Source organism: Chaetodon trifascialis, chromosome 5, assembly GCF_039877785.1.
Source record: "Chaetodon trifascialis isolate fChaTrf1 chromosome 5, fChaTrf1.hap1, whole genome shotgun sequence".
In the NCBI taxonomy this organism is placed as follows: domain Eukaryota; kingdom Metazoa; phylum Chordata; class Actinopteri; order Chaetodontiformes; family Chaetodontidae; genus Chaetodon; species Chaetodon trifascialis.
The window spans coordinates 11,214,947-11,230,407 of NC_092060.1; the positions used below are offsets into that span (position 1 = coordinate 11,214,947).

The following is a 15,461-nucleotide window of genomic DNA, read 5'->3' on the forward strand; positions in this document are numbered from 1 at the left end:
CTGCGGCGATGAAGCCAGGAATATGTCAGATTTCACATGGGCACGCTCACATTCACATAATGTCCCTGAATAGGGAAAGAACAATGTCAAACAAAGCAGGAGGCTGGCAGCCACAGAGACAGCCTCTTACACTGAAACCGAACGTCGACCTCACATACCATCAAATGAAAGGAGAAATCCATTTCTTTTCTCATTTAGAGATACATGAGGGGTGATTTTGTCCTCTGACAGAAAGACATAGATAAACTGGAGATAGCAAATGTCAGACAAGCTAAATGAAAATATAAAGGTGCACTTCTCTCCAGCCACCAGCTCAGGTGGCAGGTGACCAGGTGAGTGAAGGTCCTCACAGTGCCCAGCAGAGGGCAGACATCATGTCACCTATAACCACCAGGCTGAGGTCATCTGTGGCTTGTCGGCATGTTGAAATATTAACATAATCCCACATTAGTGGACACATTGATCAACATTCAGCGCGCATTTGACACATCGCTTAAGTCACTTATTGGACATTATGCATCTAGATAGGCCTGCATCACCAAAGCTGTTCATCATTTAGTGTACATTTAGGTATAATTCAAAACGACTAAGAAGAATGAGATTTAAGTGAGTTAATGAAAAGAAAGCTTGGAATATTAGTGTGTGTTTTTTTTCACACATTATGAAACAAGTGTGAATAGTGAAGTCATAGGAGGAGAATGCTGACCAGAGATAAGAGGCAGTGATCTAAGAGCGACACAAACACTCTCTCTCTCTCTCTCTCTCTCTCTCTCTCTCTCTCTCTCTCTCTCTCTCACACACACACACACACACACACACACACACACACACACACACACACACACACACAGGCATTGAACTGCAAGTATGGAACCGCTGTTCAGAGAAAAGGCTATATGTCTGACACAGAGTAGGTGTGTGTGGCGTGGCGTGTACCGTCGCGAGGAGGGAGGAGATGAGCGGTAAAGGCCAACCCCCGAGCCACCACTCCAGAGGGTCGCTGTCAGCCTCATTTTCTACCTCTTCATGTGACATTCTCAGACGCCATCTATCATCCTCAACGAGTCGCGGATGCACACAACGTGCCACTGCACCCCGGCGCGCACACACGCGTTTGCAATGTGTGAGCACGGACGCACGTGCTCACACATATGTATTCGTAGATAAAGAGCGCCGCACGGGCAGGTATACGGTCCCTTGGCGCACCCGCACTTTCATACACAGGTGTTGAGGCTCGATTTACAGCAGAGGGTGGCGGGGTGGCGGGGGGCGGCTATGACTTCATCATATTAAAGCTGAGAGTGCGGCCCAGGTAGAATCAGCGGGAGCGCAGGAGGAGACGCTGGATTTCTAGATGAGGTTCACGTCAATTTGTCATGATAAAAAAACCCATCTGAGACAGAAACAAATTGCTTTCTTGACAACACCTTGTAATACTCCATCATGCGCACGTACACATACACGCACACACACACGCGCGCGCGCGCGCACACACACACACACACACACACACACACACACACACACACACACACACACACACACACACACACACACACACACACGAGGCCCCGCCCACATACACATGTACACACACGCGTGAACCCAAAGTGATACATTTTCTCATGCAGGTTATTTATCAATGCCATTCAGCATCATTATACCTGGCATATCTGTATAACCATATATATTAAATGTATATGTGGGCTACACAGAAGCTCCCACTCAGCATGGTTCACTGGGGAGTCCATTCTGTCTGCTAAGCTCCAGTATGGAGGACATGATGCTGGGAAGATGAGAGAGATGAAAGAGAAGAAGAGGAAGTAGAAAGATGCCTTAAAAGAACAAGAAAGAGAGCACATGGAAAGGTCATCGAGACGAAGGTGAGCAAGGGTAATGTACCAGTATGAGAAGTAAATCCTTTGCTTAAGTATTAGTGTTTTCTTCATCTCATCATCACACTTTTAGGTTAATGTTGGGTTTCTGAAACTCAAACGAGCCAGTTTGAATTGCAAATTGTTGATTTATACGCCCCTAGCATGTTATTTGACCATTTTTATTTCCCATGTCTCTTCGCCTCCTCCTTCGCTCAGTGACAGTTTTTTGTTCTTTCCCCCCTTACCTTCACCTGCTCCCATCCCCCTACCCCCTCCAGTTTATCCTCCTTCTACCTGCCTCCTGAACTGAAACACCAAGGGAGAGCCAGTGAAGGGGAGAGAGAGTGGAGAGAGGGAGGGGAGAGAGAAGGTGCGCTATAAGGTGCCCCCGTGGGTTGAACATGGTCATTTGTCATGAGGCTGAAAGCTTAAGAAAAGACTAGTTAACCTTTACAGCTGATCCCCGTGAGACACAGGAAAAAAAAAACGCAGCCCAGCAAAACACCTCCAGGAGAAGGCATACAGTACACACACATATGCGCACACACATGCATGAGTGGCCCTTGCAGTAGGCTTCCGAACCCAGAATCGATAGTGGTGAAACCTCCTCTACAAGAAGAAAGAGGAGGTTACAATTTTTTCACCGCTTCCCGCTTAACTCTCCTTTCCCTCAGCGGACAGCCTTGTTGTCTCCATGGTCCTTTTCCGTCCTCCGTCTTCCCCCCATCCTTGTCAAGCCCACACCCTGCCAGAGTAATTAATCACCTTGTGCTAATGAGCTATTAACTAATGACAGATTGACATGCCTCTGCCTGTGTGCGCATGTCTGAGTGTGTGTCGGTGTGTCTGCGCAAGCATGTGTGAGTGTCGCCAGAGCCACCCTCAGTACACTAATGTGATTAATAAGGTTAAGCTCTTATTAGGGAGGGAGCACAAGGAGTACACACGCACACACCTGTACACGCAGACGCCAACAACCACGCACACAAATACCACAAAGTGAATGACTAGTGTCAGCCTGCTGTAAGTCTGAGTGCAAATGAAAGTAGGGCACAAAAAAAAAACCATCAGATGCTTTATACCCTTCACCATATATTCTCATTACCCAGAGGCTGACGCTGCTATACACTAATCACATCTCAGGGAAAAGCAGGCAAGCATTGGAGGAATGCACATCGCCACGACCTGAGCTGGAAACCTACGAGCGCTTTGTTGTTGTTTCTTTGTCGACATTTTCAGCCGTTTGTCGACACTTTTACACTCATTCAGCAGACGACTCATTCAAGCCCAGGGAGATCAACAGAGCGTGTGCTTGGCTTGCTGTTCGTGACAAAAAAAAAAGAAAAAAAAGAGCGCACTCCCCAACATCCCCCCCAACTCTCCGTCCTCCCTTCACCTTCAAGACTGGTTTCAGCGCCACGGACAGCCACACAAAGGAGCCGCTCTATGAACAACTCTGAAGTGTCCTTAGAACAATGTCCTTGGTTTGGTGCACAGCGTGATGCTCTTCTTTATAAAAACACTCACATCCTAATAGATTGTGTACCAAACAATTACAATAAAAGAGAGGCACTACTTCAAACTGTAACACAAACAGGAAGGTGTTGCTTGAGACAGGTAGTTACAGTAGAAGTCTGTACCTGGAGTCTGTTTAATCAGATGTATTGGACTCTAAAGCCTCCGCTTTCCAATTCCAAGAGAAATGTAGTTACAGCAAGATCATTTGATACTCAAGAGAATCCTTGCACTACATAAATGGAGTCTAACCTAGCTGCACGTGTGTGCATACGTACAGCTGTGAGTGCGTGTTGTGCGTATGCCAGAGCATGTCCTGTACTGTATGTGCCTCTGTGTGTCTCTGACCTAACAGTGTGTCCCTCTGGAGAAGTTTTGGCGCATACCGAGACTCATTTGCATTCTCGCAGCTCTCTCATTTTTTCTGTGGCTTTAGAAGTGAACAGCTGCTTAATGGTCATAGCTCTTCAGAGACAGGACATTGGGAAGCACAGAGGGGGTTAGCCAGGGTTTCTGCACTGCCAAACACACACACACACACACACACACACACACACACACAGGCGCGAGGCACACGCATCGTCGCTGAGGCACACACCAGGTAAAGCCTGGTTCAGCTATGGTTCTGAGAGCGAGATGTGACCATTTAGCAGATGTTTTCCTTCCCAAAAGTGACTTTGGAGGTTTTTCACACTGTTGAATTTAACTACAATGGAAAACAAAGCAAGCCACACATGCATTATACTGTAGCTGATGTGACAAGAAGAGGGAAAAATCCTTTTGCTCAGTATGGCAAAAACAACACTGCTGTTGTTTGAATTTGTGCTGATGTACAGTGTGTTAAGAGTATGCTTTGCTCTGGGATGGCTGCATATTCCAAGCGACTGATTGTGGGCATAACATCTACTCTGTGCCACTGAAATCACAGAAAACCCGAGTTCTGAGGGGAAAGATAGATGGATGAATGGAAGGAGCAGTGGAGGGTGTTTGTAAAAGCTGATTTAAAAAGCAAAAAAGGGTATTGAGGCTGGATTTTTGGGGTGTAGGGAGGTTGAGTGCTTTCTCTAATTCTTGTAGAGCTCACAAATTCAAATGAGCTATTTGAACCCAGCACCACAGACACACTGACACGCACCACACTGACAAACCACATCAAATAGCCTTCATCTCCACGCTCATTTGACTGTTTGACTTGAGCGAACAGCACAGCCACACACAGATGGGTTGTGTTTCATGAGATGCCAAAAGAAGGGATTTGGTGAAATAAAAGGGAAGCGAGAGAAGGTTATGGCCTCGCAAGGCGTCCTGGTTCTGAGATGCCTCAAATGTCCTTTTTGACAAAGCACATTGTCACGAACAGGTCACAGTGCGGCACACACAGACGTGATTGATTGATTGATTGACAGGTTTAGTGACCCACAAATCATCGATATTTGGCTATCAGAGCTATAAATGAACATAAAAAAATCTAGAAACATTTTTGATCTAATATTAAAAAAGACTGAAAAAACAAACTACTACTAATTAAATATGGCTGTTTTGACTTAACTAGGATACAAGATAATATGTTGAGGATGGCTTAAGAACAAATTGTCAATTTGTCAAGGAATAAATTGGAGCAAATGTGGACTGTATAAAGATTTTGTTGATTTCTCTGTGGAAGTGTAATTCAGCTTAGGGTGGTAGAGATCCTGGACCCTCTCTTAAAGGTCAATAAACTTACTCAGCATGATTTTATCAGTGTGGTACTTTTTGTACTGTGACGTGTGAGATCTTCTGACTCCAGCTGTAAAACGTGGTTAAATATGGATGGATTTTGCTCGTGCTCTGTATCAGGGATTAGGTTTGGATTGGTTGGACTCTTTGGTTCTAAGTCACTAATGTCACTGAAAAAGATAACATACAGTAACATTTCTTAGTGTCTGAATGTCTTTTTGGCAAACAAAAGGAGCAGATGTTTGTTCATGCATAGTTCATATAACATATTAAATGCCATATAAATGCTTAATGGTCATTTACGTATGCATCAAATGTCCAATCCAAGTTTGTGACGAAGGAAAGGGTTTTCACTTTAGTACTCTCCTACATATTTGGTTTTGATAAAGTCAGAGGAAGAGTAAAAAAAAAAAAGAAAGAAAGAAAAGAAAATCACAACAAAACAAACAAGTTCATATGCAACTCGACCATACGTCAGGCAAAAATCTTGCAGAATCAAAACAAACTCCAAATCAAATTATGGCAAATGCAGTACACACAATAACATCCAATTTATTTCATCTATGTGGCTAAAGCTAAAAAACAAACTAACGAACAAAAAACACCACAAAATGTTGTTTACTCTGTGCAAAATAAAAAAACACTTCATTGGCCGTGTCAGTGTGTATGTGAGTATGTTGTCAGCTGTGGTGATGTGGTGTGATGATTCATAGGGACTGGATTGAAGGCGGTCTATCAACTGTTTTTAAACTAAACTTTGCAGATAAAAGTCTACCTTTCTTCTTCTCCTTTTCCATATCTCAAGTAAAATGTGGGTACCTGCAGCTGCTTTTCTTGCTCTAATTCTATCATGTCTAGCAGCGTTTCCTAAAGGGAGTAGAAATCCTGCCTCTTTCATTGTGACTGGCAAACAGGTGGAGCAGCCACAGCTTGGGAGGAAAGGCTCAAAAACAAAGTGCCTTAAACTCCTGACCACAGTCAAGCTGTTGTTGTGAGTCACACTATGTTTCATTTTTCAACTCTAATTGTCTTTAACGTTTTGCTTTGTGATAAATGGCACCCTTCTGGTTTCCTTCAGGTGCGGTGTGAAACTTTCCTCATGGGCTCAGCATGGTACTTTTTCCAGATGCTAGACGTGCAATGATATTCACAAAATAACAGTGGGTGTAGTCAGACAGGGCAAATAGAGACGTGCATGTAAATGCTCCTAATGAAAAGAGAAAAGACAAACACAAACACAAAAGACACAGGCCAGCCAAATATCAGACACTCACAAATTTGGATGATGATGAGCAGCCAAGAGGGTTTGGAGGAGCCAGATAGGATAAGCGGGGGACAGGACAGCTCTAACACAGAGACAAATGCCCTCCCAACATCACTAGCATGGTGGGCCTGAGGAGAACCGGTTAAATAAAAGCCTGGATACATAGAATAGAGAAAGCAAAAGACACAGAGGCAGAAGGGGAGAGCTGGAGCACACACAAGGATTGATGGGCTTGTAATTTTCTCTTTTCTGCCTGATAAAGATGATGAATCCCTCTATGGGGAATTTAATCAGACTCCAACAAAGAGCATACACACAGGCAGGGCTGCAACAAACCTGTCATGGGTAAGTAAACAGCACAGTACAAACAAATACAAAGCTGGTGTGTATTCCTGTGTGACACAAAATCACACACATAAATTCTCAAATTCTGAGCCCAAGGAAACGTTTTAGTGTCCAACCATAAACAAACATTATAGTTGATAATTTTCCGTTATTTTTGAGGGGGAAAAAAAATGAACAAATACATAGTCAGTAATTAGCTCAGACCCTGTAAGAAAATATGCATGCATTTTTCAGGAAGCAAGGAGTTGATTTGCAGCTGAAAAGTGTGTGTGTGTGTGTGTGTGTGTGTGTGTGTGTGTGTCTGTGTCTGTGAGTGTGTGTCGATGCATATGCATGTCCTTTGCTGGCTCTTTACTGTGCATGAATGCTGCCTCTTCACCAGACTGAATAGATTACAATGCCTATGCCATGCAGATCAATACACACAAGCTATGGCCAAATTAATTGCTTGTGACAAGGTAAGGAAGACCACGAAACTTGTGAGAGGAGGAATCAGCCTTGGATGGGGCAGCACTGTAAATGTGGAGTATGCATGAGTGTGTGTGTGTGTGTGTGTGTGTGTGTGTGTGTGTGTGTGTGTGTGTGTGTGTGTGTGCTCATTGTCTGAGTGAATTGTGCATGCTTAAAATAGTCATTGCTAGTCAATAAGCAATTTGTATGTGAGCGGCTTGCAGAATGTACAATCTATTAATTCATTTACAGTAGACGCCCTTGAAATTTATAAATAATAAAAAAAGAAATCCAGAAGAGACGAATACCGTGTGCATAAGAAGAGAGCCGGAGAGAGAAGAGAGAAAGGAGAGGGGGGAAAAAAGGGAAAACAAGTGAGTTTGGGGGTTTCTGTCACTATGATGGATAGATCGAGAGAATAGGGGCTCCCAGAAGGAGAAGTGTAAAAATAGGATGGCACCTTTCCCTTGACACCTCTCCTCTCTGCCCATTTATCCAATCATGAGTCTCCCATCCCTCTCGTTCTCTTCTCCTGCTCTCCTTTCACCTATGACTTGCCCTGCTCCTCCTCTTCGCCTCTCTACGCTGTTGTTCTCTGCTGTTTTCTCGACATCATCACCCAGCTTCCTTCCTCCCTCCTCCGTGTCCATTTACTCATCCGCCTTCATCTACACCCGACGCAGACAAAAGACAAAAATCTCCCCGTCCCACTGGGTTTCCTCTTCATCACACTCAGCTGTAGAGGTTTTAAAACTTTTACTGCCCTGATCCCAGATGACACACTTATACAGTAAACTTTGACTTTTGATGAAAAACCTACATTTCCACCCAGGGATTGCTCACAGAGCCTTGTGTCCTTTTTATCTCCATTCCCTCGCTCTGCTTTGTATTCATGCTGCTACACAGATTCAACACATTCAAACTAGTGGTCTATGAGGGATACTAATGGAAGCTGTTCAGAGAACCACTTATTGTCCTGTGTGTCTCAAATGCTCAACAAGCCAAACAGCAGTGAGACCACGAAGGCAGGAATGGAAGCAGTCCTCCACCACTTTGCCCAAGTTTTCGTCCAAGTCTCACTTCTGTCCTCTCCAATATCTATCACATTCTCACTCATTAACCCCACCCCCACCCCATCCAACCCACCCCCCCCGACCCCACACCATCCCTCCTTTCCTCTTCCTCCCTCTGGAGAGGAAAAACAAACAGCTGTCAGGGTCAGGCTTGCAGATGAATTCCAAATGACTTTGAAGGGCAGTGGGGCCAACCAACTTTCTCCAGAGGAGTGGCCGGTTACAACCACATGCGTGCATTCATGAAAACGAGCACACAAACAGCGTAAAATAAATATGGCCCATTCCTCGACCCCCCCCCGGGCACCACACACATGCACACACGCATGCATGCATGCACACATACAGACACTAGCACAGAGTGCAGCTGCTCTTTGAATCAATACTGCATCTTAAGTCAGCCTACTGTCAAGGTGAAGGCAGTTTGTGTGTGTGTGTGTGAAGTGGATCTGTGGGTGTTTACACACATCATGCACACGAGGAAAAGTGTGAGTATGTGTACAAATGGCTAAAGCTTGCTCCCGTGTGATGACACAGATGCCGTAAAGCTCACTAAATAGAAATGCATTGTGCGCAGGTTTGCTGACTTCCTTTGACTCTGATTTATTTCTCAGGAATTAAGAATCTCCTCTAAACTTTCCAGAGACACAAGTAGTCAATTTCACCTTCACCAGCTCACCACCCGTGGCTAAGTTTGCAGCTCTCGCTGGGTCTAGATGAGTCGATGAATTATTTTACGTCTTATCAATCATATCTATGTGATATCTCTCCATCTTGTCTCTGGTCTGAGTCCACTCTCTATCACTGTCTGTTACAATTCATCCATCATGAGTAAGAGACCTTTCCATTATTCAGTGGAGCTAAGCAAAGGTTTATTCAAGATGTTTACATGGCTCTTAATTATTTTCAGGTTTTTCTTTCCAATGGAGTCGATTAAAGTCTAAAATGACAAACCGACAAAGCATTAAATGAATCAACTCTTGACTCAAATAGTCATTCAGAGGAGCTTTATGTACAGATGGGTGACAATTTCATCAAAAACACGCAAAAGGTCGCTTTCGCAGCTCTGAATGATACATTGTTGCCATTTACTATTACAAATAATGTCAGATAATTTGATAGATTATACAAATTGATTCCTTGGCAGTTCTCACAAGGATTCTACATAATAGCAGTTATAATAGCAGTTCAGCTGTAGAATGGATGCTACAGTTGCACAATCCTGCGGTTGCTCTGCTTTGCTTTGACACCACAAATTAAATGCACCAGTGTCAGAATCCAGTAAAGCCGTACGCTCACTCGTGTTGTTTTCTTGGAGTTCTAATGACAGCTTTCATGCCTGTCCAAAGTAATTGAACTAAATGGGCAAACACACAAGATAGATAGATTGATACACCAGATCCCAAATAGGCTGGGAGTGAACAGACCTATTGTAAGAGTTTGACCTCCACAAACCAACAGAAAAGCTTCAGTGTGTCTGAACATAGATTCTCTGGAACTCTATTAAATGGATGAAACCATTCACACAGAAGATATTCCCTCATGTGGTGTTTTCTGCCATAACTTGGGTTGAGATGTAGAGACTGTGAAGGCCACAGTATATAATTCACTTCACTTCAGCATTCATTAAGCCGTTCAGTGACCCCTGGTGCGTTGTATAGATGCCAGTGTTGGGGTAACACCTGTTAGACTACTCATTACATTTTAGTTATTTTTTTAGTTAGTTTTAAAATTCAAGTAATGAGATTTTTTAGTTAAAGTATCAAATAAGCAATCCCTTACTGTTAAAATGTTCCCATTCTTCCCTGTTCCTTTTGTTGCCACAAAAAACAAAACAAAACAAAATCCCGAGACGTTTGTGCTGTTTCCGTTACTTTAGGCGTAGCTGCGTACAAGTGGAAGGTAGTTGTGTCAGTGCGCATGTGTGGCTCAGCTAGCGAGATAGCGGAGAGGACAGACTTTACGTTGTGGAAGTATTTCTGTTATTTTGAATTGTGTGTGAAAGGGACAAGAACATCACAATGAAATGGAAATGGTGCCTGGGTGATAAGAGTGTATCAGCTGCGAAGAGCTCTACTTGAAATCTGAAGAAGCACCTGCAAGTTAAGCACAGCTCCACATCACTCAGTTACCCTTGGTTTCAATTTACTTTCATGTGCTTCAAAGAATAGAACTTGTTTCATTGTAGATGCATTGCTATTGAATTGTTAAGCTATATGCATTGAGTCATGGTACCCTTTTGACTTTATGTTTGCTTGTAATCAAACATAATTGTTAGTAAAGGTCCCACAAGGCGTTAATGCATTTGCTATTCCTATTATTAGCCTGCAGAGTTACAGATTATGGAATGCAAATTAGGCTATGCAATGACAGTACAGTCAATACATTCAAAGGGAGACACACAGCTGGCTACACACCCTCTGGACAATATAACCGACATTGCAAGGAGTTTTCATTTTTGGTAATGCAGTAATCTTCTACTGTAGTAAGTTTCTTTTAAAAGCTGCACTAACCAACACTGATAGCCATCAGCTCACCCATCTGTATGTATTACAGGCGTTCCTTGTAATTCAGCTTCTAGTAATGTATGTATTATTTACACAATGTATGCTTCCTGCATGTGTGTCTGTTTGTGTCTGCAGATAAGACCATGATGCTTGACTGGATTCAGTGTTAAGAGGAAAAAAAAATATTCTCAATCATTTCCAAGCCACACATGAAACGTGTACTTGCGTCTCACAGAGCAGGTTTCAACAATGGCTGACGAAATTTAATTCACTTTTTAGTGCTCGGGTATATGTCGGTGTGTTCGTGCCTCTTCGTGTGTGTGTGTTAGTCCTTCCAAGTCTTTGAGTTTTGGCAGCGAGATCAGAGGAAAAGTGTGTTGTTCTGTTTGTGGGTGCGTGCGTGACGGTGTGTGTGTGCGTGTGTGACAGAGAGAGAGAGAAGGCATGAAAGTGAGATTCTGCTCTGAGACGTTTGATGTCGAAGAACAGCGTCTGCTGTCTGTCTGCCAACTGCCAACCCTCTATCACCATCCCAACACATGGCCTCCGCAAAGTGTGTGCATGTGTGTTTGTGTGTGCCTGTCTCTGTGTGTGTAAGTGGCCTGATTAGGCAGGGACTTGGCTATGTGACACTGCTACAGAGCTAGTTAGACTCATAACATGTACCTCACAGTGTGTCACAGTGTAAACGTGTGGGCCCGAGAACGCAAAATAGGATTTTGTTTTTAATCACATGACAGAGACAGGGCGAGAGACGAGAGAGAGAGGTGAGTGTGGATGTGTGTGCGTGTGTGCGTGTGTGTGTGTGTGTGTGTGTGGGCGTATTGGAAAGGGTGAGTAATCTCTCACTTTTCATACCTCTCATCCCACACCAGCAATCTTTGGATGGGTCCTTAACATACAGAGTCAAGCACACTTAAGGCTAATTGTTAACTGATGTGTGTGTGGTTCTGCGCACATGTATGTGAATGTTTCTGTGTGTGTGTACGTGTGTGTGGATAGGTTGTGTGCAACAGGTGTGTGCCAGAATCTTCCAAATCCTCTTCCAGTGATGGCTGATGTTACACACACACTAGTGCTGTTTTCACTGAATGCAACTTTGTTCAAGTCAAAGAAATAAGCGCAGAAAAAAATACATACATATATATATATAAAGAGAAATGTACTAAAAATGCAAATGAAAGACGCTGCCTTTTATATTTGGCCTCAGAAGTCCACGGGGTGCTTTCATGGTGAATTTTAGTTGCGTGGAAAAAACTGAAAATATGCAGCAGATGTGTGAAGAACTGAAAGATGAGGGAACAAACGCAATGAGAGAGAGAATAGAGAAGAAAGGCTGAAACGAAATCTGTTCGAAAAGTCAAACACTTGTCTTTGACTCACACTCGCAGACATGCATGCCTACGCAAACTTAGGCATGAACAAACAAAACAAAAACAGTGAGTGAGGTACTAGCATGTGCGCACATATAAAAACATAGTGAGATACTGGCAGAGCAAAAGGCTGAAAGATCAGGTGACTCTACAGAGCAAAGACACGGATCTTTCTTTTGTACACTTCTTGACATTTTCACTCTGACAGGGCCAGAGATATAGCTTTTCTGCCTCTTCACACATCACAAGGACACGTACACAATGTGAGAATGAATAGTTGGAGTTATTCTGGAGGGAAAAAAAAAAAACAGAATAGAATATTGTAAAAAAAAAAGAAAAAAAAAAAAGCAAACAGTAGCCAGGCGATGGAAATGTCCTGTGGCAGCAGACAAATCTCAGCACTTCAGGTCGGCTGCATTGAAGAGGAACTTCACAATGCTGCTCACCCCCGAAATGCTCGAGAGGCGGAAGAAGTAACGGAGGAAAAAGAGAAGGTGGGGAATCAAAAGTAAGCAAAATCAATATGTAGATTTTTGACAAGACACAAAAGGACTTGAGACTGAAAATCAGATTATACAGAACAGAAAAAGGCACGCTGTGAAGACTTCACAGCCCTCAATGTTATACTTAGCAATGTCATGTCTCCTCCCGTCTCTGGATAGAAACAGAGAGGCAATAGCTGCCTCCTGATCTACGATTGGTCAGTTCAATTTTAATAGCTTTGTAGGGATGGCTTGCATTAATTCTGCCCAGAGGTGACTGGTGCATACTGATATTGATCTGGGTGGACGGTTCTTTTTTTGTCCACTGTCGACGTGGCGTGCAGTGAAAAGTTGCAGGATGACAGTGGCAGAAAGAGAGAAAGTGTCAATATCATGAAAACTGACCAGTGTGATTAGACTGATACTGTATGTCAGCCAGGCATTAGCCACTTCAGTGTCCAGCCAATTTCAGTGTTTGTTTTTAGAATAGCATGATTTAAACAAGAGGATATAAAGGCTTCTCCCACTTTGAGAATAAGTGGTGCTCTGCAGGACAAGGTTCTCATGTTAATTAGCTAATTAGCTATTTGTTTGATTGGGTGTAGGAACATTTAAGGAGATTTAATACAGTTACAAATGATGGCAAAAACATGGCATGGTCTACCTAGAAACTGCATAGTCTTAGCCTTGCATAGTATCCTGAATATTTTGTGTAATATCTCTGAATGGAGGAGTGTCAGTGTGGAAGTGTTGTGGCAGGAGGGTCTGAGCCGAAATTGGACAGCCTCTCTTTATCCCCAGCATGAGTTTTCAAGCAACAGCAGGACTATAGTGGTGTAGTAATCCTGCAAACTGTTGATGAAATAGACATAAAGCACTGATTTTTTTTTGTTGCTTTAAACCAATTAGTCTTTTGCTAGTTCAAGCTAATCAATTAAACATGCCAGCTTGGGACTTATGCTCTGTATGCATTGTTATTGATTACAGTGACTTGCTGCTGTCTGCCCTAAAATAGATAGTTATGACTTTGCAAGGGGGGGCACTGGGGACTAAGGCTGGGGTAGTCTAGGCTGACCCATTGATTAGATATGAAGGTGACCAGGGTGTACTATTGATTGTATCTGGTGGGACAGGTGCATAAAGTGGACTAAGCATTCAGCGCAACAATCTGGAGAAGGAGAGGAGTGATGACAGACCAAAACACTCTCATGTGTCTGTTTGCTTTGTCAAGACAATAGAAAAAGTGGGAAAACAGAAACGGCTGATAAAGATCCAAAAAGTCATATTCCTCTGTTTTCCTGGGCTTGAGCTCCACTGCCTGTACAACTGATACTTGGCCTAGCCGTGGAAATGATTCAGAAAGGGAGATTTGGGACCAGCTGAGATGCCAGGCTGTCTCCATGCTCGGTTATGGAGATGGAAGATAAAGTCCGACGCTTGTCTGATGATTAGCCAGCTCAGAGTATTAAGTGGCAAAACAAAAGGACTTGCACAATCAGAGGTTAGAGACTCTAATATAGATTTATTCATCTATTTTCTTTCCTCCCATTTGACTCCCCGCTAAACAAAGCCAACCTATTAAAGCAAGTATTGAGTGGAGAAGAAATGGTTTTAACAGAAATATTGACATCAGTGCTGCCACTTTTTTCTGCTGAACAGCGTGGTTTTAATCAGGGAGTGTGTCTTCACTTGATATCTATACTCGAACTGAGCACAGGGGATCGGTTCATACACGCACACAATTGCAGTGCAATAACACATAACGTGAGGAGGTCTACATGTCAGATGAACACTGGCCCTCTCACAAAGCACAAGGTTTGATAGATCAATGCTGGTGGGAAATTAGAAAAATGGAGGCAAAATACAGTGATTACGGCTTCTCTCTTCCTCTGTCATACAAACTGAAGGCGAACTCTACTAATTTTCAACACTTTAAAATCAGTTTACCTGACATCAAGGGTACTAATCAACTGTTTTGTAATTGTTCTGTGGCTTTGGAAGGATTTCTCCAAAGTTTAAGAAAATAAAATCCTGATGATGTCCTGACTTGGTCTTGGAGACTATACTTTTTCAAAATAGACACCTGATACTGTGAACTGGGGCGTGGATACATGGACGTACCAGGTACTGTATACTAACCCAAGGTGTTTTTGACCTGCAATTTTTGAAGCTTGACCTACTCTGGATATCTGACCTCTGCTGCACTAATTGAAATGTTTTTTTTTTTTCCCCCCTTTCAAGTCACTTTCAACATTTATGCAAAATGTCCTATGACATGCATTGACCAATCACACTTTGATTTCTCCAGGATACGGAAGTACAGCTGTTCCCAACTCCACTTTGTGTAAAAATGAAATGTGGAAAAGGATGACTGTCATGGTTTCCAAAGTAAATTTGATCAAAATTTAAGTTTAAGTTCATAGCAGCTTGAAGAAGAAAAACAATACGCAGTAACACATTACTTGAAAAATTAATACCTTGCTTTGAACCAGCGTAGAGGGAAAGAGAGAAAATAAGCATCCAATTTGAGCTCATTATGTGTATTTGCTGCTTAATACTTAACACACTCACAAGTTTGAAACTTGTAAGAGGCAGGAGTGGGCCTACTTCTTTCAGTCTGTATATATAACAGGATGTTAAAGCTGGAGTTGGTAATGTTGGGGAAACCAGCACGAGTAAACTAGATCTTGAAAGAACACAGAACGGAAACATCAAATCCCCTCCCTTCATGCCTCTTCCTAAAGCTGCTCCCCTAAATCACGAGTACACGCTGTCTGACAACTGCTGGAGGACGAGTCCACGAGGGAGCGTTGGGGAGAACAGTAGTGATGAGAAGACCAGTTCTTTTCCTAAATATAT

The 15,461-nt window shown here is 43.0% G+C and overlaps 1 protein-coding gene across 1 annotated transcript in view; it reads right to left on the reverse strand.

The window, feature by feature from the left end:
• Positions 1-15,461, reverse strand: part of tenm2a (teneurin transmembrane protein 2a) — a 205,346-nt gene that overhangs the window by 106,203 nt on the left and 83,682 nt on the right. The window lies entirely within an intron of this gene.